The 17,877-nt window shown below is 36.5% G+C and overlaps 1 protein-coding gene across 1 annotated transcript in view; it reads left to right on the forward strand.

The window, feature by feature from the left end:
• Nucleotides 1-3,713: 3,713 nt before the first annotated feature.
• Nucleotides 3,714-17,877, forward strand: part of si:dkeyp-19e1.3 (USP6 N-terminal-like protein) — a 29,985-nt gene continuing 15,821 nt past the window's right edge. Inside the window, exon 1 of the mRNA XM_046859346.1 lies at nt 3,714-4,055. The gene's annotated coding sequence lies outside the window, so the exon portion shown is untranslated. The remainder of the gene's footprint in view (nt 4,056-17,877) is intronic.

The following is a 17,877-nucleotide window of genomic DNA, read 5'->3' on the forward strand; positions in this document are numbered from 1 at the left end:
AACACTCACTATGTTCTACCCACTCTAAGGTCTATCCTGTACAATAGACCTGTAGGAAGTGTGTTCATAATTTTATACAATTTATTTCATGTAACTCATAAAGAGATATTGTGCATGATAAACTGCTGAATGCCTAAATGAGCAACAATAAAATGGGAATTCCTTTAATATACTGCCTCTAGTATACTATATATACACATAATCATGTATATACAAAATACACACACACACACACACACACAGACACACACACACACACACACACACACACACACACACACACACGTATATAATATCTATAAAAGTAACATCTGTTTTGCACTCCTCTCATGAAATGGCGAAGCCCTCCAGTGGTGATGAAGCCCTCTTGTGTTGAAGTGCAGAACTGCAGGTAAAGCCATTATAATTGCACTAGAAAGGCACTTGTGATTTTATTTGATGACTTTTGTCAGCCTTTTGTGCAGGATAAAAGCTAAAGGTGAGTTAAACATCTCAATTATTCATTATTTAGAAACCATCAACCTTATACAATGGCTCTTACCAAGAGACGCAAATTTATATTTTAAAGGATCAACTTTTCACTTCATAGGGCTTTTAATAGACCTATTAGGATCTTGTAAATTCACAGCCACCACAAAATAAGCCCTGATGAATTTCTCTGTTACAGAGCAAAGAAAAAATAAATGCAAATATATATAAATATAAAAGAATAAACACATACTATAGTATAAAGTATATACACACACAATGTATAAATACAAATAAGGGGTAAAAAAAAAGAGACCACTAGTAATTAGTTACGCACGTATTGCAGGTAATATTTCACAGGCGATTATTATTGCAGGTAATTATTACACAGTTAAACAAATATAACAGTGTGTATTATGGTGACTGGTTCACTGGGAGCAGCTTTGATTGTAAAGTCTAATAGCAGCAGGGAGGAAAGACCTTCTGTATCACTCCTTCAGACACTTGTAACAGTCTATCACTGAAGGAGCTGCTTAGCAATGAAACTGATTCATACAGGGGGTGAGAGACGTTCTCCAGCAATGATGATAGTTTTGCTACCATCCTCCTTTCTCCCACCTCCTGTACAGTGTCCAGAGGAATCCCCAGGACTGAGCTGGCCTTCCTGATCAGCTTGTCCAGTCTCTTCCTGTATGCAGTAGAGATGCTGCTGCACCAGCAGACCACACCATAGAATATGGCTGAGGCCACCACAGAGTCATATCTATATTATATATTAGAGTTTAACCTTCCTCTTGTGTTAGGGTCGGCACCGACCCGTTTGTAGGTTTAAATGCACAGAAGTACCACATAAATTTGTTTATTGCATCAAGGTTTTTTTTACTTTGTCAGGAACCTCTATTTAAACAAAATAAAACAAAAAAAATCTCTTTAACTAAATTATAAATTTCTCTGATTAAAATTATGACCTTTGTGGTGTTAGGGTCGGTTTCGACCCAGTTATAATATAACATTTTAAAACAATAATTAGTGCTGAATCTAAGATCATAAACACACTGTCAGCTCACTAACACAGTCAGCCAACAGCTCACTGACAGTCAGGTCCTCTCCTAACCCAGTAAGCTTTACTTAGGGGCTTCTTTTTTGTTGCCTGTTTGTCGCCTTCCCTGAACAAGCAAAACAAACAAACAAAAATGGACATGTAAGACATGCATAAGACCAATTCAGTTTAGAGTTGGTGACTTGCAGAGTGCATATATCCAGTTTGCAGCATGCAAAAAATGAGAAGATTGAGATCATCTCTTCGCTGAAAATGAGACAGAGGACACAGAGCAGCATCGTGATACAGATGATACAGATGGTACTTATGTCCACAATTCACAAAGATGCAGATGTGTCATCAGGAAGTGAGACAAAGCCCATACTTATCCTGGACTATAATAAAAACAAGGAGTGGACAACCTGGATAAGCTGACTGTCACCTACACTTGCCAGGGAATGACCAGGAGATGGCCAGTGGTTGTGTTTTATAACATCCTAGATGTGTCTGCATACAATGCAATTGTGTTGTGGCACCACATCCAGCTAGGGTGGAACTCAACCAAAAAAAAAACAAGTGAAGAATGTTTCTTGAGGAGCTAGGAAGTTCCTTAGTCAAGACACCCATTGAGCGAAGCTGAGACCCAGCCATGGTTAGACAGCTGCAGAGTTCACCTAGCACTCTATCCATGCCATCAGCAACTCAAGAAGCATCATCACCAGCATCCTTCTCAGCCAGCCCTGCCTCAACATCAACCAGCACAGCAACAGCCACAACCCCACTGAAGCCACCTGATTCTAAAAGAAAGAGGTGTTAGGTCTGCCCTAGCAATAAGGACAGAAAGACAAACATATTGTGCTTCTACTGAAAAAAATATCTCTGCAAGGTTTTGCCACACATGCATCTAAACACACACATACACATGTATGTTTTTGCAAACAAAGACTTTTTTTGGATTTGCAGTCAAACAAACAACAACCAATCAAGCAAATCAAGTACTAGGATTTGCTTGATTGGTTGTTGTTTGTTTGACTGCAAATCTATATATTTGTATTATTACTAGTTCTAATTTTAATTTAGTATTTCTATTAAAGCTCTATTTAAAAAAAAAAAATAAATTAAAAAACCCTTTTTTGCTTTTTTTTTGGAGTAAAATATATGGGTCAAAATTGACCCGAACACCATAGATGTTACTATAGTTAATAATATTAAAATTATTTTTATTTATTTATTTTTTTTAATTTAGAGATGTTTTCTAATACCCCTCAGTAATAGTCAGGCAACATAACAATCATTAATTTATTTATATAATTCTCTTGAGGTTCATTTTACACTTTTTTAAAATTGAAAACGAGAGGTATGCTATCAAATGAAAGGCCCAGGGGGCCACACCAAAAATATTAAAAGCAATATTTTCATGGGTATGGAAACCTAACAAGGTAACCAAGAGGTAGGAAACAGATTGGATGATAAATAATAGTTTAGAGGGTATTTTATGACTGTTTTAAGACACGGGTCAAAACCGACCCGTTAACATAAGAGATAGTAACAGAAAGCTAACATAAGACGAAGGTTAAGTAAATCCAGATGTTCAGTAGGGTTGAGGTCATCTTCTACACCAAGGTAAAACGTCCACATGGAGTGCACAGGGCCATTGTCATGGTGGAACAGTTTTGGGTGATTTAGTGACAGTGAAGGTAAAATTGTAATGCTGCAGCACACTGGACAATATTGTTGCTCCAAATTTGTGGCAAATGTTTTAAAGACAGTGAATTTCTGTGCTAAACTGACCCCCTGTAATAAATGTGCAGAACTGCAACATTTTGAGAACCGTGGAAAGGAGGGAACAACCAAGTAGTCATTTTAACAATCACCACTAGAGGGGGATCAATGCCAGATTTTACAATGTACACTTTCAAATTAGGAGCAACATTTTAAAGTCAGTCTCCTGCATCAGGTCCCCGATTAAATGATGGGCTCTTTAACGTCATCCTATTATATATTTCAGTAAAATATTAATCATATACACATGTCACATTGACGCGTTGCTTCAAAAAACATTTCCCCTACCTGTATTCCGATAACGATCTTCTGTCGCAATATGATTGGCTAATAATTTTAAGATTACCGTCCAATAAGCAGTTTCACGCGTACGAACTATCCAATCCTATAGCAGGGGGCGGGACTTTTTTTGGGAATCGCCCAACACATTGACATGCGTGTTTGGAGTAAAAGTGATTGAAATTGTCAGCCATATGTGGCGATGCAACACAGTCTAAACTGGATTAAAACCAGACTTCATCTGATCTCATCTGAATTTATTTGAGCAGTGTATCAGTTGAATCGATTTATTCGGCTCATGTTAAAGAGTTGTTTGGAAGGAACCGATTCGTTACGAGTCATCGTGCTGACTGTTTCAACACATGGAGCCCAGTTAGGATGGATGTGTGTCGGGTTTCTTCGGGTTTCTTCTTCTGTAAGCTGAGAAAGTATGAGAAAACACTGCTTGTGTAGCTGCCTTTGGAGTGCAGGGGATCTATCCTAAACGGTAAGTGTTTTAACATAGAAATACAAGGCACACGGTTTCATTTGTCAGCCACATTTCTCTGTTAGAACATGGTGATGGTGATGGCCGAGAAGTTAACCACACACACACACACACACACACACACACACACACACACACACACACACACACACTATCTCTCTCTTAGCTGCTTCTATTAGAGCTAACACAATATTCAAAAGTGTTAAATCATTCATAAACAGCATCTTAAGTGTTTGTGTATTTGTTTGTTATTATAATTTTTAGAAACTATTTATTTCTCCTGAAAACTTGAAGGCTTCCTGGACAAAACATGTATCTGCATTATTGTGTTTAGAATGTGAAAACTGCCAAAGGAGCTGTTTGTAAATGATTCCATGTGTAACCTCTCACTTCTTTCTTCTGACTATCACAACCTGTGGAGCTCAGCTGGTTCTCAGTGATTGAACATAGAGGAACATAGCCTGCCCTGCATTAGTTCATCCGGGGTGTACTGACACTTTTAGAGACACACTGAAGGGGTTCACTAAATGACTGTACTGCAATATTTCAGTTTAAAATCATTTGGTGTGTACATGAGTTCACTTTAATGTCCACAGCACTGCGAAACAGGATGCAGTGTGGTCACAGGCCTGCTTCCTTCAGCGCAGTACAGGGGCGTGGAAGATGTCAGCTTCCTATGTAGAGGCCATGAAACTGATCACAGAAACAAACCAGTACATGTTTTTTTTGTGTGTGTGTGTGTGTGTGTGTGTGTGTGTGTGTGTGTGTTAAATTCATCAGGATTGACATTTCTAGTACTGGTGGTACATGTAGCTACAGGATCACGTAAATAGTGATGGTTCAGTGGTGTGAGAAGTAAAATAAAAAATACATAAATTAATCTTACCTAATCGCTTACCTAAGGCAGAGATGCCAAAATTAGGGTCCATGGTGGCCTTTGATTTTGCCATGTTCTATATGAAAAGAGAAAAATAAGGACTAACGATGTTTTTCATTAGAGGTTTTTGAATGACTGTTTTAGGCATTGAGCTCTCATTTACAGTACATGGGATTGTTTCTGATGCTGCTATGATTTGCTGAACTCGAACTTTGAAAGTATAATTAAATGTGCTTTATACTTGTCATGTTCATTACCTCACAGTGAAATTCTTTCTTCGCACATCCCATCGATGTTAGGAAGCTGGGGTCAGAGTGCAGGGTCAGCCATTATACAGCACCCCTGGTGCACTGAGGATTAAGGGTCTTGCTCAAGGGCCCAAACATGGCAGCTTGTTGATGCTGGGGCTTGAACTCCAAACCTTTTTGATCCGTAGCCCAGAGTCTTCACCACTGAGCTACCGCTGCCAAGTCATGTTTCTATTCCTTTTATTTTTAAAATATAAAATGAGAAATGAGAGGAACCATGGAAACGTTCATTTTAATATAACGTTTGGTCCAGTGCAACATTAATATTTTTTGCCCTAGGTTTGGGCACCTTTGGCCTAGGGCATGATTGCTCCTGAGTTGTCCTGATACAATATTTTTTTGATACTTAGAAATACTGGATAAGATTTTGGAATGATTTTTTTTTTTTTAGCAGGTCTTCTGATTGTTTTGTTTTTTTATATATGCTGTGAATGTGTTATTGCTTGCTATAAAGTATTCCCTTTTTACAACTGTGTTCTGAATAACTACATCAGCCTCTAGACAGTCATTTTTTTTATTCTACCAGGATTTACATTGACATCGGAAACATATTAAAATGACAAAGTTGGGATCAGTGTGTTTTATAATTTGTTTAGTTTTGTCCATATGGGTTTCCTTTAGGATTTCCGGTTGCCTCCCACCTCTCAGAAAACATGGCGGTAGGTGGACTGGCTTCACTAAATTGTCCCAAGGTGTGAGTGATAGAGTTTGTATGTGTGTGGTGCCCTGACATGGACTGATTTTCCCTTCAGGGTGTATTGCTGCCATTCTCCAAATAGGGTACTAATTTCACCTTGACTCTGGCCAGATTCAAACATTTAGTGTATTTCCGTTTGACTGGAAGATTGTGAGTGCCAGAGGACCACCTGTTGAGTTTTAAAGTCACCTGGATAAAAGTGTAGACCAATTGAATACATGTGAATGATGATGAAGACATTTTGCCATTAGGCCAAGCATCCTTATTCCTATACTGCTAGGTAGTTTTACTTTGTTATTTTGGGAATAAGGTTTTTTGGAGTTTAAATACAGGACTTAGGCAAGCTTTAAACAGCAAGAGTTGGATAATCCTGAACTTCCTAAAGGTTTATCATAACAAGTAAAAAGAATAATTAATAGCTGTTCCATACTTTACTAAAAAACTCTGCCTGGGGCATCAACCATTGTTCTCATTGATCGTCTGAAGGAGCAACAGCGAAGCTCATATGGTGACGCACCCAAATAAACAGTGGTATGCAGTGTAATTTCCTCTTATGCTGGTTGAATGTGAAGCAACTTCTTCTTTAGTTGTGGCTATCAAGCAGGTTCACAGCTGAGAGGGTGTACATGTTGGCACAGTATTGCCATGTGAATGCTTTTGTTTAACTCGGATGAGTGTGCTATGAGTCAGAGTCTTGCATGGCGTTTTGTTTGCTGAAAGGCTTGAATCAGACGGTTTATTAAAGCAACGCCGTCATTTTCTGCAGGTGAGAAGTGTAAAAAGCGGAACTCGCGATGGATCAACATCACTTGCGAATAAAGTGTGATCTGAGTGGACCTGAATCATGTTATTTTACACTTTTGAATCAAATGAAGTCAGACATCAGCATGTAAAGGTGACGATACAGACTTTTTTGTAACGTTTGATCTCAACTGTCTGAAATTGAAACATCTCTACGCTGAAAAAAGAAATAAAACTGTTCACTGGAAACTTACAAAATTCAAAAAAGTCAAAAATTCAAGAGTTTGTTGTCATATGTACAGGAAACAGTCTGTTACACCATTCAATGAAATTCTTGCACTGTGAATCATCCAAGCATCCTGTAAGCATCCTAAAACATAAATTAAGGACAAAAGGAAAACAAAGACAATGAATTATAACTGTACAACATTATAATAGTGAGTCTAGGATCGGAGATTAGGTTTAGAATAGGAGTTTAAAAACAGTTCTTTGGGCATCAAAATATACGCACGTTTTTATGATTGGTAGAATTTGTAAACATTGTAAGAATAATGAATCTTTTTGGGACAAGACTACAACAGGAAAGAAAAAAAAACATTGCCATGCATGTGTTGCAAAGTTTAAAGTTAACACACGAGCATCGGTTTGGGTGGGTTGGTGCAGGGATAAACCCAAACCTTTTAAAATATACAAATTATGGTTAAATGCATTTGAATACACTGGTTAATTAATACATTTGATAAATTTGAACTGAAGGGGCTACAGAAAGTATGAGTTTAGTCATTTTATGGTAATATATATATTTTACTGAATATTGTATTCAGCAACAAACCTCAAGCGGGTTTCAGTGAAACAGGTCACGGGTCAGTACAGAGAAATGTGTAATTACTGCAGGCACTGTAGATGCAGCAGCTAGAGATAATACTGAAAAACTGCAGTTCCTCTGAAGAACTTTGTGCAATTCTACGTGAAAATGTCGCATATGTGGTATCGATAATGGCTATGGTGTTTTCCATTTGGTAGGGATTGAACAGACGTTGTCCAAAAGTCACAGGACTTGATTGATTTTAACAATTGGTTGCGTTTGGGTTCAGTCATAACCAGTGTTTTGCTAGTTACTAAGAAATAGTAACGAGTTACAGTTACTAGTTACTTCATTCAAAAAGTAACTTAATTACTTTGTTGATTATTTACACCATAAAGTAATGCATTACTGTTAAAAGTAACTTTTTAGTTACTTTTTTGAAGAACGTTCTTTAATGTTCCCATTAATGCCCTTTAATGCATTATGGTCTATACAAACACAAAACTGACTTGAACACAAAGTCATTATTAAACACTATTTTATTTAAGTCAGACCAGCACAAACTGAATATATCACAAGGATTTCTGAAATAAATAACAAAACAAGCTGAATAATATATTCAGAATCAAAAACTAAAGTGGTTTCTGCATCATAAAAGCTGTTGTGTTGAGCTCTTGAACTGTAAAAGGAAAATTTTTAAGGAATGAAAACTATCAACAATGTACAACAGAACACCGGGTTTGCTTCTTGCTTCATCCAGGTATGGAGTTCTTGGAGGAGCTTCAACAGATTGGAGTTGCTGTTTATCGCAGTAGATACGACCTTCGAACCAGAAAGACACAGCTTACATTTGACTAAAAAGTTTTGTCTTAAAGCTTAACTAAAGTGAAATAATGAGCATATTTCCACTTTGAGAAACTCGTCTTGCTCTCGCCTCAACTCGCCATTACTGCTGCACAGACCTGAATAAACAGAGACACGCCCACAGTGCGTCTTCTTCGTGTATACAGTGGTTCATCCACCAATCCTACAATGCATCACTGCTGTAAACTGGTTAGACTGTAGTCTACACTTCAGCCAAAATTCATTCATTTATAAAAGTAACAAACAACTTACCATACGGTAACGGAGTTACTTTATTTAAAAAGTAATGCGTTACAGTATTTAGTTAGTCAAAAGTAACTGCGTTACAGTAACGTGTTATTGCCCAACACTGGTTATAACAGTGTTGTTTGGTTTACGCATTTTGTATGAAGCCTGCCTTTACTTCCTTTGTCAATGATTCCTGGTTTTTTTACACTTGAGTGTCATGAGTACAGTATCAAAAAGCCAGGAGCTAGTGTTTCTTCCTGTCTGATTAGATAAAGATTGTTAAAATTAGATTAGATAAAACATAATGACTAAATTCAACATGACGAACTACTAATTAATATTTCAAAGAACATGTTTAATGGTTAACATTCACCATTCCCCGTATGTGCTAGTGTGATTTATTATGTGAAAATGTACTACGGCAAACATAAAAAGAAAAATGAACCTGTTGGACTTTTGGCATTGCTGACCTGCCAATATTGACCACAGAGCTGCTTAAAATACTTACATGAACGTTTTAATGAGTAAGATAAAATCCAGCCCCTTTTTAAAAAATAAAAGTATTCAAATTACATAAAACATTTCATATGTAAAGTCAATATAAAAACAAATGTAAATGATTTGTTTATTTAGAAAAACAATTAAATTATATGAAGCATTAAACCCATTATCATGAACATTTGGTCTAAGCAATTATCTAGAAATCTGAAAAGTCTATACAAAATATCTAAAATTAAAATAATGAAAATACAAAAAACACTGGACACTCATGCTATTAATGTGGTATTTTATAAACCGCTTCATGTAACGGCTCAGTAATCCAGGTACCTACAGGAATAGATCTTTGCTGCAGTCAAACACAGTTTAAGACTCTCTCTATGATCAGTCTTCATTCAAACATTCACATTCAACACAATGTTTTGGCCATCTTATGCTGCATGTTTGTAATAACACTTTCAGCTGTATTGTACAAAAATAATCTACGTCGAAGCGTCGTGATTTAGAAGTAGGTTATATTCATATATCAGTATCTTATTTTAAAATGTAATAATAAACTAGTTGGCATATTTTTATTAACTGTTTGTTACATTTAATGTTCTGGAGCACTCGCAAGGCCAGTTAGTTCCTATTGTCTTATGGCTATTATTAATAAATAATTCCTTCACTAGCCACTATTTTATTTATTAGCTTAAAGTTAATGAGAGAAATCAAAACCCTGAACAGTAGCTTATCAGTTTGCAGAGAAAATAAAAAACTATAAACCTTGGAGCCAGGAAAAGTACTGACCGTTACAAAAGGACTGTTAATGGACACTTCATCCATAAAACAAACATTGACTAATGACTTAATGATTTTATAACATTCTTTGTTAAACTATAAAGTTTTTAAAGAATTAATATACAACAATGAAATGGACTAATATATATATATATATATATATATATATATATATATATATATATATATATATATATATATATAAAATAAAATATTGTTAAGGGTTGAACATTTTTGCTTGTATTCCTTTGGACGGATGATCCGTCTGTGGCGACCCCTAATGGGAGCAGCCGAAAAAAGAAGACGACTTTGCTTATCAATATATTTAGGCTGAAATTATAGGCTACATTATTACTTTAATTCATAGTATTTTATACTAGTATTTTTATACATACATACATACATACATACGTACATACATATATATATAAATGTGCAATAGAAGCATACTTTTTAGTGAGTTGTGGTATGTTATGTGATGTAATACCTAAATTTCTGTTTCCTCTTTTAAGCTTTGGAAAAATCTATTAGCACACATCCTGTGACCGTGTTATGACTATATTTTTGTGCTATTAAAATTGCCCCTGATTGTTTAATAAGGACGAACTCGTTTGGTAACTTTTTTTTGTTTTCTCTGAGGGGGGAAAAGTGCGGTACTGCATTTAATAATAAATGGTTTTTGGTTTATGCAATGGCTTCTATCTAGTAATTTATGTTTGGGCATATGGTCTGTTTGATTTCATGGCTATGGATTTGTGTTTCTAAGGGTTACACCTAGTAGTTAAATTTTAGTCAAGGGGAAATCCACAACGGATCTGAAACCCTGGTCTAATTCTGTGGTGTTTCCTTTTTAATCCCAGGCTGTAGTCTATTTCATGTGAGGTAGCGTAAGTGCTGTTTCACATCTCACTCTCTTTTGCATACTTTCAGACCAGTTGAGCATGTAAATGTCTGTAATGTTTTTTTAATAATGCACCAGCAGTAAGGTGCATGATCATATATGATGTAGTTGATGAAAACATCAGTGTGAAGCTTTTAGGGTCTGCAAGTTTTTTTTTTTTTTTTTTTTTTTAATTGATCATTGCTCATTTATTCCTTATCATTGATACTCTTCTATTGTGAATAATAATCAGATACCTTGTGCATAGCTCATGCATCATATATTTCTCAGTGTCATATTTTGTACGATGCAGCTGCACACCAAAGTGTGTAGAAAAAGGTATATTTTCAACACTCCAACACATTCTGGACAGACTGGTAGAGCCTGTATATCTCATGTATATCATCTGATGGTTTATAAAAGCGAACAGTTCGATGTTTGTTAAAACTTGTAAAATGTTAACATTTGTATATATTCTATTCCTTTTTTTTGCAATATAAAATAATACATTTTCCCTGTAGACATTATTTAGTCAAGTTTTTAAGGATTTGGGAAGGCATTGTAGTGTTTGAGTGATGCAGGAGATCGGACTGTTCTGACTGTTGCATAAAATTGAATCATTAAAAGAATTTGCCTGGAAAAGCAGTTCATTTGAGTAGGAATTAGTTGTTGTGGTGAAAATGGTTGCTAACAAAAAGTACAATTTCAAATGAGTTAGTGCTTCTTTATAGTTTTTTGATTTTAGGTTTTTAAAGCCTGGTTCATTTGTGCAGATAAGAACCTAACAATCGTGCTCGGATGTGATACTAAAATATCTGAGACATTTCCGGAGAGTTGGTCTCAGTGTGGTTCCAGTCAATGTTTTAGATGCATTGAATTGATCCTTAGTTGACCCAAATGCAGGAAGTGAACCAAACATGCTGTATGAGTTGGTTTGCGGAAGACAAACTGAGCCAAAGAACAGAACTGAATTGCTGTAAAAATTTCAGGTGTTCCAGAAAATCTGACAAATATATGATACACAAAACGCTTCATTTATAATCTAGTCATTCATTGTGCTGCTCTTTTGTCTTCTTTACTTGGTTATTTTTTTTTAACAAAGATTTGTTTTTCCATTTTTTCCTTGTCATATTTTTTTTAACCAACAGGTTTTATTCATGTATTTTTTCTTCCTATGTTCCCCTCAAGCAGCGTTGTTTGTTTGTTTGTTTAAAACTGCTTAAAAGTGCTCCCTTTTAAGCTTTCACTTGAGTAAAAATTACAAAAGTATTTGCTGTTGTTTAATCAAACACTGATTAATATCTATTAAAAATATCATGAGCCCAAGACCATCTTTTCAACTACCGTATTTTTCGGACTATACGCGGCTACTTTTTTCCCCACCTTTTCAAACCCGCGGCTTAAACAACGAAGCGGCTTATTTATGAATTTTTCCTGGGTTTTTCCCGGTTTCACAAACTTCAAGCCAAAAAACTGAACATTAGACCAATAAAATTTCTTAACGAAAAACGCACCTCACCGGTGTTCTGAGCTGCAGGGCATCGGGAGAAAAAATGTTTGTTTAAACGCACGACGATGCCAAAAGATAAACTCCAGAGAGAAATAGTTGTGAAAGGAAGGAGGAAGACAGTGAACAATGACTTTCTTGGTAGGCTACTGTTTAGATACAAGCCGTTGTAACGCGTTGAGTCAGGGTGAAGGGAGAGCTCACTAACTCCAGTTGCAACAGAAATCATATAAGCTCAGACAGGTTTCCAAAACTTTTTTATTTTTCTTGGCAACAGCGTTACGGGTTAGTCAAAGAAACGTATAAATGAGCATCAGAAAATAATAAGGACATATTCCTCAGTCTTGCACACATGCTGTAATACCGGAAAAAATGCGGCAGCAGGCTATTCCCAAAATGCTGCTCTGCTTTTAAAGGAGCCACAACATATTTCACCCGTTACACCGTGTAACAGACACTCTATTTTGTTACAGCCTGTGTAAAGTTTATTAGTTTCAGTGTAGAACTTATACACAGGTGCGGCTTATTTATGTTTAAAATAAAAATCTTTGTCAAATTCAGTGGGTGCGGCTTATATATGGGTGCACTTTATAGTCTGGAAATTACGGTTCTTAAAAAATGCAAATAAGGCCAAAGGTGTTGTGGCAAGTTGCAGTCAGGAGTTTCCATTATTTATAACTCTTGAAATGTTCTGCTTGCTGTCGAACTGAACTGTATGTTCATGTTAAGTAGTTACCACCCAGCGGAACAAGTTCATAACAGAGCCCGCACCCGCTAATCTGATTGGTGGCCTGCTAGTGCCGTACTTGACCAAAAAGTAAGTTAGTAAAAAGTAGGATATTTGACACCAAACAAACTACTTGAGTACAGGAGCGAATCACATTTACTTTGTTGCTGTCTACCACCTCCTTTTAATTTATTTAATTTTTTTACAACAGTCTCTGCCTTTAAACACGTTTTCACTGGTTGCAGCACCAGGTTTTATTAAAACATTTCTCAAACAACGATAAACTAATATTTTCAGTCAGTTGCTTTTAAAAGGTTTCTAAAAAAAAAGGTGTCTAATTGTTTTACTATTGTTGTTTTTCTTAGTCAGTGTCATACACTAGCATAAAGATCCAGATTTGTACTTTTGTGTTGGTCTACTGGGATTGCCCCATGGATTATAGCATCCTCAAAGGATGTTGTGCTGCTCCACAGACAATAGCTTGTTGAAGAATAGCACAGTGAAAAAGAAAAGGTCAACTGCCTCGACCAGCCATTCAGTTTGTAGTAAAATTGTATGATGGGGATGCACATGTGATAAAGATCAATCACCCTTCACAATATAGGCCAAAATTTGTGCTATGCAGACATGCTTTACCACAGCGTCTTTTACGCCAACAGAGTCTGAGACGGCAAATAACGTTATATGTTTACTTTGTTACACATTAAAAAATTTTTTTTTTTAACTATTATACTAATTTTATTTTTGGTTTTCTCTAAATTGCCACACTTTAATCACTCTGTAGTTTTAATTTATACCAGGATGAAGTGACTTTAATAGTAAAGCCGTAATACTAATTATTAGAGATCCGTGTAATCAGGATGTGATGGGGGTAGATAGGGAGAGAGATATAAGTATCCTTATATAAAAGTTATTAAAAAAAGTGGTAAATGGTTAAATACACTGTGCAGCATCAACCTGAAACACCAGTAACTTAATATACTGTAGCTCAGGGGTCACCAACATGGTGCCTTTTCTAAAAAAAAAAAAAATAGCTCACCATAGCATCACTTACCAGTGAGCTCCATCTAATTTTTTTTTGCTATTCTTTTTTAAATCGGTCACAGATAGACCAAGAGTCGGAAACCGGAGTATGGTTAAACACCTTGTCTTTATTTAGTCTGAGCATATACAAGGCAGAGGCTTGAGGAGAAGTACGAACCGAACAGCAGGTATAATCTGTAATGCGGGTAGGATCCGTAATGCGGGTAGTCCAGGGATGATCGTCAATGTAAACCATTAAAGCAAACCTATATTGAGCCTTCCTCCGAAGCGGAGCCAGGAGCATGGAATACTAGTGGTAGGAAGTCTAATGGATCTTTCATGGCAACAAGTAGATCCGACTGTGAGTGAGGTGGAATCGGGAGCTTTTAAAGGGGAAAGGTAATGGGGAACAGGTGTAGGTGATTAGAGAAGGGAGAGGCTGAGCGAGAGTTCGAGCCTTGGAGGGAGGCATGGCTGGTGGTTCCCTGACAAAATCACACTTGCATTGGTGTGAATTTAAAAATGACAATATTCAAATATAGATGACTAGATATAGATGAATATCATTGTTTATTAATAACAACATATAATTAAAGGTAAATTGAGCAAATTTGTTATTTCAGAAGTGTGTATCAAACTGGTAGCCCTTCACATTAATCGGTATCCCAGAGGTAGCTCTCAGTTACAAAAGTTTGGTGAACCCTGCTGTAGATAATAACAAAGCCCAAATAATAAAAGACAAAATGCCAGATATATAACAACTTCCACCCATATTTTTATTCAGTCATCTGCTCCTCAGTCCTGGTTCAGTCTGTATGTCTGGGCTTAATGAATAAGTAATTTCCCCCCCATTTATTCAACTTGTATCTGAATTCCTTACAAATCTGATAGTGTTTAGACATGAAATGCTGTACAATCACTAAGCTCTTATTGTGGAGATTTGAAAAAATGTGTTTGGAAGTCTTAAACATCCACCACCGACCCCCACACATCCTGCTCAGGTTTATCATCTTGCAGTCACATCACATGAACAGCAGATGAAATGCCACCTGTCTAACAGGACTGCATTCAACCACTAATGATCTGTGCATGTGTTCACTTTCCTGTAGTTAAAGGAGTTTTCAGATCCTGGGAAAAATTGTGGTCTAGGGCAGGGGATCTGGGAATGGCATCTTTTGATTGTGTTTTATCCTTTAGGTCGTGGTCCCCAACCCCCGGGCCGTGGACGGGCACAGGTCCGTGGGTCAATTGGTCACACAGAAAGAAAACTAACTTACATTTATTTCCGTTTTATTATTATTCGATTTTAAATGATGTTTTATTTTAGAAAATTACCGGATTCTCTGTCCATGACTCATGTCATGATGCCTCAGTCACGTGTCTTACCTACATCCGCTACGTTCTTAAAGGGGCTGCTCCAGCCACTAACACATAATACATACAAAATACAAAACCGCTAAATTGAAACCCCCAAGCTAGCAAAATGAACAAAATACAACACAGTGGATTCACGTTTATTATTATATTTAGAAAACACCAGTTTTTATGCCGGTTTTACCATTTTATTTTGTTGTATTTATCTGCCACACCTTAATGGCCAGTCCGTGGAAATATTGTCTGACATTAAACCGGTCCGTGGTGCAAAAATAGGTTGGGGACCGCTGCTTTAGACAATCCAGTAAAGATTTATTTGAAAAGAATTAGATACGTAACAGAGCAATATGAGGATACACTATTGGTTTTTTTCATAAGTACATTACAATATACCTAACAAAGAATATCATGAGTGTAATTATGTACACATGTAGGATTGTTTAGCTGATTAAAAGTGATAAATTGAATGTTTTGAGTTGTATGTCAATGAATATATATTCGGTTATACCTAAATTCTCCTCGTCAGTGTTTCTTTCCTTTCTCCTACAGCGCAACCGAGTTTAAGTTTAGGTTAGTGACGTTCAGCCGTCACATCACGTGTTGCCGGGGTCAAAGGTATCTACTGAAAGCTCTTCACATTCAGCACTGCGAGCACCCTGTTGCTTACAACCCATGTTGCTAGAAGCTGTTGGTATAACCATTCAGATTGAGACACTGGGGTCATCAGGCAGGTGTCCAAAAACGGAGTGCAGAAAGAGTGCACTAGTCAAAGCTCGCAAACTGCATCTGTAGCAAACTGCACCAACTCAAATATATATTAATTTGGAAAAAAATTGCTTTTATTTTTTCCATTCCACAATGGCAAACAGAGGAGAAGAAATTGATTTAGTTGCAGAGACACCTAAAAGGCTATTTACAAGACAGACATTTCAAGAACAGCTGGACATTGTGAGGAAAGTTCAGACAGTTCACAACAGTTGTTAACCTTTTTCATGAACCATTTATACTTATTGCCTTTTTCCAGTAGAATTTGCACAAAAACACACAGTTTGCCTTCACTTTAAATCCCCAGGAAAACTGTAATGCATGAAAAATGCATGAAAAATGCACAGAAAACCCAGGGTAATATTGTGAGGTTAATATCCATGCTTCTGCTAGAGATGATGTATGTGGGTGGTGCAGCTGTGGCTGCATTGAAAGAAGAGTTGTTGAATTGTGTTTGTGTTTTTGTTTCAGTAATGACACTTATTTTTGCTGAATGAGATACCTGTCTGTGATGCAACCCTCTGTTATGCAGCGTTTCTGTAAATTGTTGTTGATTTCTATAGCTGTGGGATCATAATGAGGTATTAAGAGGTGGATTGATTTGTATTAGACACCAGTAAAGGCCTTGGTGTAAACTGCACGTCCCACCACTTTTAAAGTGTAATTTACACCTTTGTAGTTCATTGTATGTTCAAGATCACAAGTATGGTTATTACTGAAAACAGCTTGCCTGCTTGATTTTTAGCAATGTCAGACCTGTTCAGCAATAAATCTATGACATGCCCAGATTTTTTTTTTCTTTCTTACCTACAGTCATGTGCAGGCGTTACAAAGTCTTTGGCAGTGTAAATCGATGATGGATTAAAGAAAAATGCTCTGGAAAATGCTTTGTTTCTTCCTCATTATAAATCAACTAAAACTTAATAAATATTATGTTTGAATGTTTGTACAGTGTCACAGCAGACAAAATGAAAGTTGTCAAAGTTGCTGTCCCTACCGAAAGGGTGGAACAGAATCCCTTGCATACTTCTTGCAAGTGTCTGATTGTTAAAGCATTATCACTTGATGCAGGCTGATAAACAGAACCTTTTAAAAAAAATGTTTTAGTTGTTTATGCACTAAAACAAAACAGTATTACCCTTAATTCATTCAGTATTTCCATCACTTCCTGCTATCCATTGTGCTCTTTTCCTTCTCTTCTCTTTTATTTGACTTCCTAGTAGGTAAGTCCCTCTTCATTTTTAGAGAACTTGACTTGAATAAGTTTGTAAATATCACACATGTGAAGGTGGAAAGGTTGTTTTGTGTAGATGATTTTTTACAATTATTTTGATAATTTATGTTTTTGTCTCGATTTCCTGATGTTGCTAATTGGTACAGCTGGGGTTTTAGTTTTTGAGTTTCAGATATTTGACATATTTGTGGATTTTAGTGATTCGCCATGTATACTGGAAACTGTGTGATAATCAGACTAGACAGTGGTGAAAAAGAATTTGACTTTGGGAAAGTGGTGCTAACCGAGCCTTCAGGCATGTGTAATATGCTGTACTGCCTGCTTGGGAATTTGATTGTGAGCTTGCGCAGGTTTCAGTGTACAATTTTAAGAGCAGGAGTGAAGTGGCCTGCATTACTGAGTAGGTTAATGATGCATGTATGATAAAGTAGAGCTCCAGACAACCTTTAGATCATTTGTGACCAGATTCATGTTTGTCACAGTGATGTTTGACAAGTTCTAAAATATAAATCTG

Source organism: Silurus meridionalis, chromosome 10 (genome assembly GCF_014805685.1).
Source record: "Silurus meridionalis isolate SWU-2019-XX chromosome 10, ASM1480568v1, whole genome shotgun sequence".
Lineage (NCBI taxonomy): Eukaryota > Metazoa > Chordata > Actinopteri > Siluriformes > Siluridae > Silurus > Silurus meridionalis.